We start from the raw sequence: 10,992 nt of genomic DNA on the forward strand, positions 1-10,992 counted from the left end.
ATATATTTATTTATTTGTCCTTCTTTTTCTATTCGCCTTCTGTTCAATTCTATTTCGTTTTTATTCGCCTGTTCTATAATTCCTAGTTCTTTTTGTCATTTGTTCTCAAAAGGCAGCGAATGGCCGACGAGCAAAGGCTTTGCTGTCTTCGCCATAGAAGATGGATGACAGCTTGCATCCTTGCACATAGACGGTGAGGACCTCAACGCTATAATAGCATCTTTTCTTTCCGCCATTTGTTTTTCCATTACACAAACAACAACAACTTGTACTATGAAAACACCTGCAGCAATTATAGCGACCATCTCTCTACCTAATTCGTCTAGCGGTGCCAGCCCTCGCTATCCAGGGACAAGCGATCAACTAAGCAGCGGATAAGCCTCTGCCGACTACCACTACGGTCACGATGGTGAGTTCTGTAACAGCGGGACCCGTTGTGTCGGCGGTGATCGTTTCGCTCTGTTCGGCCGAAAGCGAAACAGCAGGACAGTGTTCCGCTCTACGAGAATCCGGCTAAATAAGAGGAGGACGAAAAGAGGAAGGTGAAGCTGTACGGGACTGCCGCTTCTTCGTCGACTGGGAAATCTTCAGTTCATTTTTCCTTCGCCTTCTCCTCCTGTCGCTGAATAAAAACGAGGACATCGACACCGATTTCTAATGTGTTTCATCGACGGGTTTCGCCAGTATGTTGCCACCACTTCAAGCCTGGCGAGCGTATCCTCCTGTCGTTGACTTCGCAGATCGGTAGCAAAGGCCGGATAAGCAGCGCTTCAATCAAATGCTATCCACAGCTGCGTGACGATATGGACAGAACTCCGAGTAATAGAAGAGAGGCAGGGCCGCGCGAAGGAACAACAGGGGGTACAAAAGTATCGGGAGCTTGCACATATGCCTCGCAAAGAGTATGAAAGGTTTATTATTATCGGTTATGAAGTACTATACTGGTGAAGATGGCACCAGTGTTACTAGTGACCTATGATTGGGTCATTGGCGCTAAAGTCCCGGCAGGACGAAGTAATCATACAATCAAACAGGGGCAGAACCTCAGCTGGACAACGACAGGACTGGTGGTGTTTCTAACGTCGTTCAAAAAAACCAGAAGAGACGAGCGCGTATAAAACACAACGGTGCCCTGCGAGAAAAACTACATCTGAATTATATGTGTATGTGTGTGTGTGTGTGTGTGTGTGTGTGTGTGAGTGTGTGTCTATGTGTGTAATGAATAAGCAAAAGGTCGACAGATCAAACAAATAAAATTAAGAAAAAGCGAATCCCCCTGTAGTCGTGTGTGAGCTGGACACGACTCTTTTTAGATACAGGGTAGTATTTGACACGTAAGCATCAACACTTAGATTCATATTGAGCTCAATGTCAAAAAATCGAACGAATTGACTTTTTTTTTTTTTTTTGTTAGTGACAGGGCCCAAGACCTCTGTGTTTTTTGGCCACTTACTCTTAGTGAGAAACTGGCAATGATTATTTTAGTTATCAGTCACTAGGCTGATTGCATGCTAGTTGTACGCAAGGCTAAAGGAAGTGTTTCAAAGGACGGCGTATTGAATTCTAATAGATGACGCTGAGATAGAAGTTGCAGTCCCCAGAATGCTAAGGACGCCCGTTAACTTGTCTATTTTGCTCTTATCTCTATAAACTTATTTGATTGAGCAGATTGACTTGAATCTCCTGTGTGCTATGGAAATATCTATCTAATATTCATATATCTTATTGTTAGGAAAAATTCATTTAATAATTATCATTATCAATACGATACGGACGTGATCGTTTAGAAGTCGTCCAAATACAGTTTAAAAAATTGTACATTGACAGCTCATTCATCAATGATCTTCACGCATGTCTTATTTATGGGCGTCGAAATCAACAGGTTTTTTGCTAGGATGATTTTGTAGTTTAGTTGTTTCGAGTTTCAAGCTTTTACCGACAACAAATTAGTAATCATATGTTATTCATATGAGAAAAGAATAATTTTTGAAAAGGAAATGCGACGTGCTTGAATCGAGTGAGTTACTAGCGTGCATGCACGTACAGTGGTTCGTGCGGTTGCGTACAGTATGATAGACGATGATCGGTCAAGTTCGCATTCAACCTTATTGATCGATCTAGAACTCTGGCTACAAACGTCGACAATGCGAATAGCACTCGTATCTAGTCCGTTCACCTTAGACAAATACTAACAAAAATGAGATCTTTTATATCTACCTCGTATTATATGTACAGACAGATATATCGACTTTGCCTTTACATATGCTTATCTAAGTGGCTTTGGCCGGTTATGTTTCCCGTAAATCTGTTAAGCCGGCTGTCCAATCAACGGCGCATCGCCTCTTCGGGTAAATAGCAGAGACGCAGAGGTGTCGTTCGGTGGTTCTGGATGAGAATAGGGCCGACGACGCTGGGGAAGTATTACGTGGCCCGGAGCAGCGATAGCTACACTCCTATGTGCCAGACAGAAGCTGCTGGCTTCACCGGCAAGCAAGGGATTCAAAGCGCGCAGCGACCGTAGCAAGAACAAGTGCGAAGGCGCAGCTACGAAGAGTAAAAACGGAACGCAATGCGCACCCAGTTTTACTGGAGACGGCGGCGATGGCCCAGACGACAGCCGTACCCACCCGGCCACGCGTTCCTTGGAACACCGACGGATAGACCAATGTACTGGCTAGCGACAGGCAGGCAACCGCTGTTGCCTGTCTGTCTGTCTTCTGGTGATGCTGAAGTGGTAACAAGAACAACAACAACAACAACAACAACAGCAAAAACAAATGCCAACTTTTTTCTAAAACGTAGCAACATACAGTCGTATAATAGGGACCGCTCCGATTGGGCAAAGCAACTTCGTCACTTTAACTTCTTCCAAAAAAAATAACTATCACAGGAGAAAAGTTCTATCACGTTTTTTTTGTCTCCTTACCAAACTTCGACTACACACGTTTGTTCTATCTGGCAACAACAACCGGTTCTGATTGAAAAAACATACGATGATGATGGCCATAATTACGCCATTAGTAGAGATAGCAGTCACCATGATCATGCCCGGCATTAAGCCAATATTAGAGAGCAGCGAATGTCTATTCTGTTTCCTTTGTGCGTCTAATTGCACCGAGAGACGTCATTGGTTAAAGATGCCCTTGCAGCACAAGAAGGCATTTGTTCCATTACCCTTCTCCATCTCAGCATTACTACCAATCGAAAAGAATAGTAAGTTTAAATTAAGCGCGCTCAATATGATCGTAGTAACAACAACAACGGCAGCCACAACAGCGATCAAGACGACAATATGGCAGAAACTTATACTGAGCTATTTTCCCGCTTATCAACGTCCCATACAACAACGATCCTTCAATTCTCGACCACATATAATTATATAATATAACTATAGCAGTTCGGCTGGCAGTGAACGACAGGTAAAATTTAGCAGACCCTTATATTATAATATGTATGTAATAAAACAAATCTATGTGATTTGATAGATAACTCAATGGCACTTACTTCTGATGACGGCGTTGTCGCGGGATAGACTGACTACCATTAATCACCGTTCGAAGTAATAGGTAAAAGTAAACGCCAGATGATAGATCTATATGGATAGGGACGCGCTCAAATCATGTGAATTTCACAATAGAAAATGTTTACGATAAGAATGGCGCTTAAGCAGCGTTCCTCAACGCAAACTACTACGCCCACAAGTGTTTCCGATGAAAATTTGTTGTTACGGTGTACAGCGCACCATTACTTGCACCTGTCAAGACATATATACAATGTCGAACAACTTATCTTTGCTGGCTCTTGCATAGGCAGAATTAAGTTCAAGTTAAGTAGTAGTAAAAAACAGCAACAAACAGTCCCCTCAAACACTGTGATCTTCCCAGCAAGCAAAAGTGTTTTACAGGAACGTGCGATGAACTCGACAAGACCGTTCCGTTCTAATTGACTTATATTTTATCATGACAGCAAGATTGGGTCAGCATGGTTCTACCCCACCGTCGTCGACCGACTGGTTAGTTCGTCCAATTAGATTGACCCAACTACAGAATTATGCAGAGGGAACACGCCTGCTTCTCGCAGTCTAGAAAATCAGCCCGTCTGTATTTTCTTGCTTTAAAACGCATGCGTACGTGTGTGTGGTAAATGGCTCTAAGTAGAGAATTGAAGCGGCACCGGCGGCAACAACAGCGACGATGGAAAGAATTTTTATTGTTTTCAAACGTTTCCTCACTTTAATAATTCAACGAGCGGCATGCACGAACTGTTCATCGTTCGTTGTGCGGAAGCAAACAAGATTTACACGCTTGTGCTTAGGGAAGCGTTCGAAACGCAAAGGCGTACTTTTTGTTTGGGGCGTCGGCACGCGGCAAATTTTTTCGCAGTATCTCCCTTCCCTCTATAACTTTGCCCCCGTGTAACATGTTCAACTCGACTTCGTTTTCTATTCCCTCTGCACAATCAGGTAATGTGCCTGACACCTGTTCAGGCCGAGCGAAGCAATAGCAAACGACTTTTTCATTTTTGAACATTACTTCCAACTTTACATACTGCTTGGATGGATAGATCGGTGGAGAACAGCTGCTCGCTCAGCAGAACTCATCCATACCCCGCACTAAATTCTGCACGAAAACAATATCTAGAAGGTGTACGAACGCGATGGACAGTCTATTCCTACGCTGAGTAAACATCGATTCTAATGGATGGCATTTTACACAGCTAATAAGGATGACCAACAGCGGAAAAATGAATTGAGATATATCAAAAGATCGACTCAAATAGCTAAAACAGGTCAGTACACGAACTTACGATTCATTTTGCATCGTTTAAGTGACTCTGAGATTCTTCCTGCTCGAAAGGCTTTCTATTCCAACGAAGTCGTCACATAATTGACACAATGAGGAGAGACGCCACCATTTACCGCCTGTAGCCAAGCAACAACGGCCATTGCTTATCGGGTACTTGAAACCAATTTGCCTAGAGATAGTCATTCCTGTCCGTGTGCGTATGCGTTTAGCTTATTTTTACATTACTATCTGGTAACAGGGCGCACGCGACACTTACCGGATCTAAGAACTATACATGAACACGTATGCGACCGTAGAATAAAAACGTTGATGCCAGAAAGACTTAGTTGGCTTAACTCAAGGGCGACGCAACAACAGAGTGTCCCGCTAACAACAGCAGCAGCAGCAGCAGCATAAGAATAGGTAGGCTAAGACCATTACGGCCCAGCAAATTTCGGATGACTGGACCAGTTTCAGACAGGAAACTAAAGATGGCGGCGACGGCCGCTCCTGCGATGGCGGCAAATGAATATTTACAATGAGAAAAATTCGGAGAGCGTCTGGCTTGAAGATCGACGAAGGTCATTTAGTCATTGTATTCTAGCTGAAGTATATCAGAATATTTCTTTACTTATATCAGCAAAACAACCCGGTAGAATCTATTCGATATTACTGCTTTTACCGCCTCGATTTGACTCTGACCGTTCTTCTCTACTCCTATCATAGATAGATCAGCTTAAAATCTAATAGGAAATCCGCGTCCAGTTTGCGCGGTGTTTCAGGTTCGCTAGCAGTCCTTTGCACTACAATGTCTCATCGTGAAATTTTTGGATATCATTTCCGACGGTAGCTATTGAACAGCCAGACTCTTACGCTTCTTTCGACACCGCTATATATTAGATTTAGATCTATCTTGTTCCAGGCGAGAGAAATTTAATTTCTGATCACGCGAATCAACTTGCTTTATAAGTGGTTTACATTATTATTTACTTTATAGTACTGCTGAAGTTGTTTATAGGGCATTGTATTGCTCTAGTCGTTATATGCCGCTCGCCCATACAAACCATTGCCACCATCTGGCCCCTGATTGTATAGTAATGTGTATATATTCCATACCTAAATACACAAAGGACATGATTATACCATACATAGCGATCTCACTCGACCAAAGTGGACTGAGCCGAGTAGCTCCTAACAGCTTTAGTGCCATAAAGAAACGTTTGAATTGATACGTATGTAGTAAAGGTCGGTAAGAAAGAATGAATATCCATACCAACCCCACATGGAGGTACAGATCTCAGCATGCTGTACGCTACCTATCTGCTTTTCAGATACGTTCACTGTCTCTGAGTCACATGACAGATTCGTCGTACAGCGCCCGATGTAAGGCACAGAAATGGTTCAAAACGAATAGTAACAAATAAATGACAGAGCTTTGTTATGTGGTACATCGCTTTCGAAATTCTGCGGGTTCCACCCAATGGGTTCTTAATGCGCATCAAATATTTTATGTCCCAGTGGTAGCGCTCGTGGAATTATTGCGATTAGCAATACAAACGCAGGTTCACATTATCTACCAACTATGTAAAGCCACCGTTGACATCGGCTAGCCAGGTTATCATAAAATGTTTTTTGCTCATTATTTTTTATACATCGAATTTATGGACGTCGTTTTTTCAATGTGACATATAACAAATGGCTTGTTTTTTTTTATTCTCACAACTTTTCCAGTCGAATCATAGCAGTAGCTACGATACACGGTGAGCTAACAGATAAGCATCTAGTAGAAAATTGCTGGTAAGGATAAATTTTCAAGATGACTCAAAAACTACTATTTACTAGCAAAGATCTGGCGGCAATTTTCGAAAACACTGATTCTTCTGATATCAGAGTGAAGGTTTAGCTTATCTTTCACACAACCGGCTGGTTGTTATTAGCGGATACAGGGGGGTAACAAGCGGCTATGAAGCAAACAAATAAAAGTTGGCGGCATTTTTGATTTTTGATCGTTGCCGCTCTCACTCGTCTCTCCCCAAAGTGCTTTAGCAATATCAGAAAAGCTACAGCAAAAAAAAAAGTAACGAAAAACAGCTCGTTATCGTGGTATTCAGTCGCCTTCTGGTAGCCGAGCCAGGTAAATTAACAAACATTTACCTGCTGCTCAGAAAAACACCTGCTTAGTTTGTAGAGGGATTAACTTTAATAAAATACACACACATACAGACGCAATTAAAAAAAAAAAGCCTTGTTATTATTGTTGTAAAAATATTTACTCTTTGGTCGTCGTGTGACTCTACCGTCACGAAACCGTACTATTTTAAGCTATTTCTAACCAAATAATGCACAATTAACATGCGATAGAACGGTGCACGCAGCGGTATCTTTGAAGACATTTTTTCGTACTTGTTTTTTTTTCGGAACATGAAAGGCATGTCAGATATGTGAGATTTGGCTCGCCGAGATCTGTTACGAACAACGGGAAGATACAACATTTTGTAAACGCATCATCTTTAAGATGTGCCTGTTATTCTAACTATATCGTGTTCGACCAACGCTGAGTTCGTATCAAGGCTTGTAGTAGCCATAATGCAAATGTTACAATAGAATTCATCATTTGAGAGACTCTCCAAGAGACCATACGTCTCTGTCGTACCGCGTCATCGCAGGCGTCCGTACAACAGATTTATCAAATAGCGAAAACAGTCCTGGAAAACATACAAGGGTATTCATATGTATACAAGATGGCCTTCTAAGGTACATCGTATTTATGTGTCGCTGGCGGCAGTTGGAGCAGTAATCCCTTTTGGCTGCTGGCTTTCTTCAGCCAGAATCTTGATATGTCATGTTTTTATTATTAGTGTTTTTTTTAATATATTTCCTATATCATTATTTGAGATGTATATTTAGTAAAGATATATGAATATGCATTTTAAGGCAACAACAATGTGTTCCAGTAAAAAACGCCTTAGCCAACGGGAGACACGACGTTCAGTGCGTACCATTGAATGTATTCGATGCACGTTCGTGCAAATCACCTTAGAAGAAAGCCAGCAAAAGATATGTCCATAGTAACTGAGGAGCGTAACAACAGGGCCGGCAACGCGTCTTCAGCCCACGAACGAAGGAGGGATGAATAAGTAGAGAAGAGGACAAAACTGCCAAGAGCACAAAGGCGCCACATTACACTGAATAGACGAACGACGGCTAGCTGGTTCTGAAATTTATTCATTCACGAACTCACGAAATCTACTTACGTATGAGTCGGTATGTTTATGCGTACATAGAGCGTCACCACCGGCAGCTCTGTTCATTCGTCGTTTAAGTGTTGCTAGATAACAGCATCGAGTAGCGATCGACCTCAAGCTAAAAATACAACGTCGTTCACTGGACTTGTGGAAATTTGCAATGCGACTTCGTAGTAAATACATGCAGATCATATATTTAAAAAGGACAACATTTGCAAAGCAAAAAAGCCGTCCAGAACAGGCTTAATACCAATAATAGGTAGTATCAGAAATCGGTAGCGACGGAAACGCAGCCAAGGTAGAGGCTCCTTGAGACATGATTGTAGGCATCATGCCAGAGCTATCCGACTCTCTAGCAGACTGATTTCCGTGATTCAGCTGAAAGTGAGAGACATTCGAGAATGAATCGAAACGCCCAGATAGACACGTGCGAACCCACGTACACAGACAGTCACAGCCTTGATGTTGTGAGATTAGGTTGCTGCTCACTGGCCGCTCGTACTGCTGCAAGCAGACGCGAACCTTTGAATACAGCATAAAGCAGGCCGAGCGAGGAAAAAGGAGAAGGAGACGCAGTTGGCAATGCCAGTCAGCCGCGAAGAAGACTCTCAGGGCATCAGCGGTAGCAAAAATCGCTCGGATCTCGTCTCAGATCTCTCGCCATCGTATCAAATTGATGCCATCTCTGCTTGCGGCTTGATTCGCGGTTCGCGAACCTATTCCTGCTGGAACGAATCGTTTCTCCGGTTCATTATTCAGGACGGGCGAATAACAGGACCAGCAATGGCGTACCCGTGGTACCGGCGAGGCATAAGGCAAACTCGGAGGCGAGACACAAGCGGCTTTTTTGTTGTAGACTTCGTCCAGTTTTCCGCCAATAATATGAGCAGAAAGGATCTGTTGCGCTATCGATGTACATAAGGCCCTAAATAGACCTGTTCGCCCTCTTTCCTTCTAAAAAGGAGACGAATTAAGACAACAGTATAAGTACAAAAGGCAACAGTAAAATCCAGGCTGACGTAAACCTGGGATTAAAGCAGATTTATGCGATGATATTCTCATAGTGCAAAGTGACACTATTCAGCTTTGTTATGATCTTTTCAAGACGCATTCCCATAGCCAAGCTGTACCAATTAGACCCTTTCATATGCCCATCTCATTAGCTCAAAGGCGACAAATCTGCTCATTCATCTAAGTATATATGGTTTGTCCACAATGAAGCAGAACAGCGACGACGGCAGCAACAAGTCAGCTCTCGCTCTAGAAAAAAGAGGCACCCACAAGTCGAAAGTCGACAGCGCGAGTGGGTGTGGTGATCCGACGCCGACTCTCTGAGCGAGTGAGTGACTATCATTGGCATCTGTGGCCAACAGCGACCGTTAAGAAAGATCCGACAAACATTTATGCACCCACCAGACACACACATGCCAGATACAAAGATCCGACACTTGAATAGGACATATATAGAACGTCCATTTTGGCATCGGTGATCGTGGCCTGCGGCGGCCTCTGCGGCCACATCGGCACAAAATTCAACAAGCCTTCCTATCTCTATAAAATTCCCGTTTATTCTCTGCACTTCGTAGCTGAGGCAGGCCGAGCCTCTATTTTAGGATGACAGAGCTGCGGTTATTGCAGTAATAGCAAGTACTATAAGAAACGGTATAGAGCTATTTCCTAACACAGTCGCCGCATTAAATCAAAATATAGAGCCAGTAATTTTAAAAAATAATGCGATAATTATCGAATAGTAGGGAAGAAATTCAAAATTATAATTACGAAGCGGTGTAAGGAATCGGATAAGGATCGACAGTGCCATCCTTGGGTCGCTGTTTAGCTGTGTGGTCAATGACTGATATAATCTTTTAAAAATTTATATCGGTTAAATCTAACATCGATAGCGCGGCCCGATTTCAACAGAACCCATTTTTTTTTTTTTTTAGTAAACGAAACCTTACGAGGATTTTAAAACAGAATCCCTACTGACCCTTTAGTCGTATAAACTTGTGCATCAGTACAAATCTCATCAGTATTGACACTCAGGGAAGCTGAATAGCCAACGTTGCGCGACAATAACGTCCCTTTATTCTTTCCAGAAATTGTAAGTGTCCAAGTCTGTTACAAGTTCTTGGTATCAAAGGCTAAGAGATATATACACATATGAACAAGCCTCATTTACGAAGACCAGGTTACCAAGTTGTTATAGGCAGTTAAAAGCGCAACAAAAGCAACAGCTGCGGTAGCCTAGACGTTCAACGTAGCGTACATTCTTTACCGGGCGCGTCAACAATGGAACATGCAATAGGCCAAGCTTATTGTTTGTGCTTATAGAACAGTAACCAAATCACACATTCGTCTATTCAAATGTCTATAAATTGCCTCGTGAGCCTTGAAAATGTCAGTGGTGAAGCTGTTATTATCTGTACTATGATGATATTACTCAGCACCTATCTCAAATCACCCGTAACCCCGTCCTTAAATTTTGTCAACAGATCATATTCGTTGAAGTCAAATCACCTAACTTCTGACGTGCATCCGCACGTACGCATTTTGGTAGCCTTCGACGACAGCTGACCGGCTTAACTTATCCCACTCGTAGCTTCCGACCCGGTAACTAAACGAGAAAATATTCACAAGCGAAGCTTCCTGGCTTCTTCCTTCAGCAGTATGCTGAAGCAGGACGGGAATGTCTGCGGACTGCTCCCGGAGAGGCCTCCGTCGCTCTCGAAATCGGCCCAGCGGTACGGTCATCCCAGGGTGGCCTCTTATTTCTTACCGCACATCGGGTTACAATCGCATAATGATAGAGCAAATAGTAAACAGACCACAGCGAAGGTCGGTGTGGAGGAAGCAGACGCGCGTTTTATGAGAGGCGTTTGTCTGAGTACAAACGATCTTTGGAGAAAGGCTTAGTAACATTGAGTTGTACACATTAGTTAGTTAAAGTGAAATAGGCCGATTCT

At 42.9% G+C, this 10,992-nt stretch overlaps 1 protein-coding gene across 9 annotated transcripts in view; it reads right to left on the bottom strand.

Annotated features, from left to right (window-relative positions):
* LOC111248920 (complement factor H-like) overlaps positions 1–10,992 on the bottom strand; it is a 55,018-nt gene that overhangs the window by 18,287 nt on the left and 25,739 nt on the right. The gene's annotated exons all lie outside the window — the stretch shown is intronic.

The sequence above is a fragment of the Varroa destructor genome, unplaced genomic scaffold (genome assembly GCF_002443255.2).
Source record: "Varroa destructor unplaced genomic scaffold, Vdes_3.0 BEIS01000004.1, whole genome shotgun sequence".
NCBI lineage: Eukaryota > Metazoa > Arthropoda > Arachnida > Mesostigmata > Varroidae > Varroa > Varroa destructor.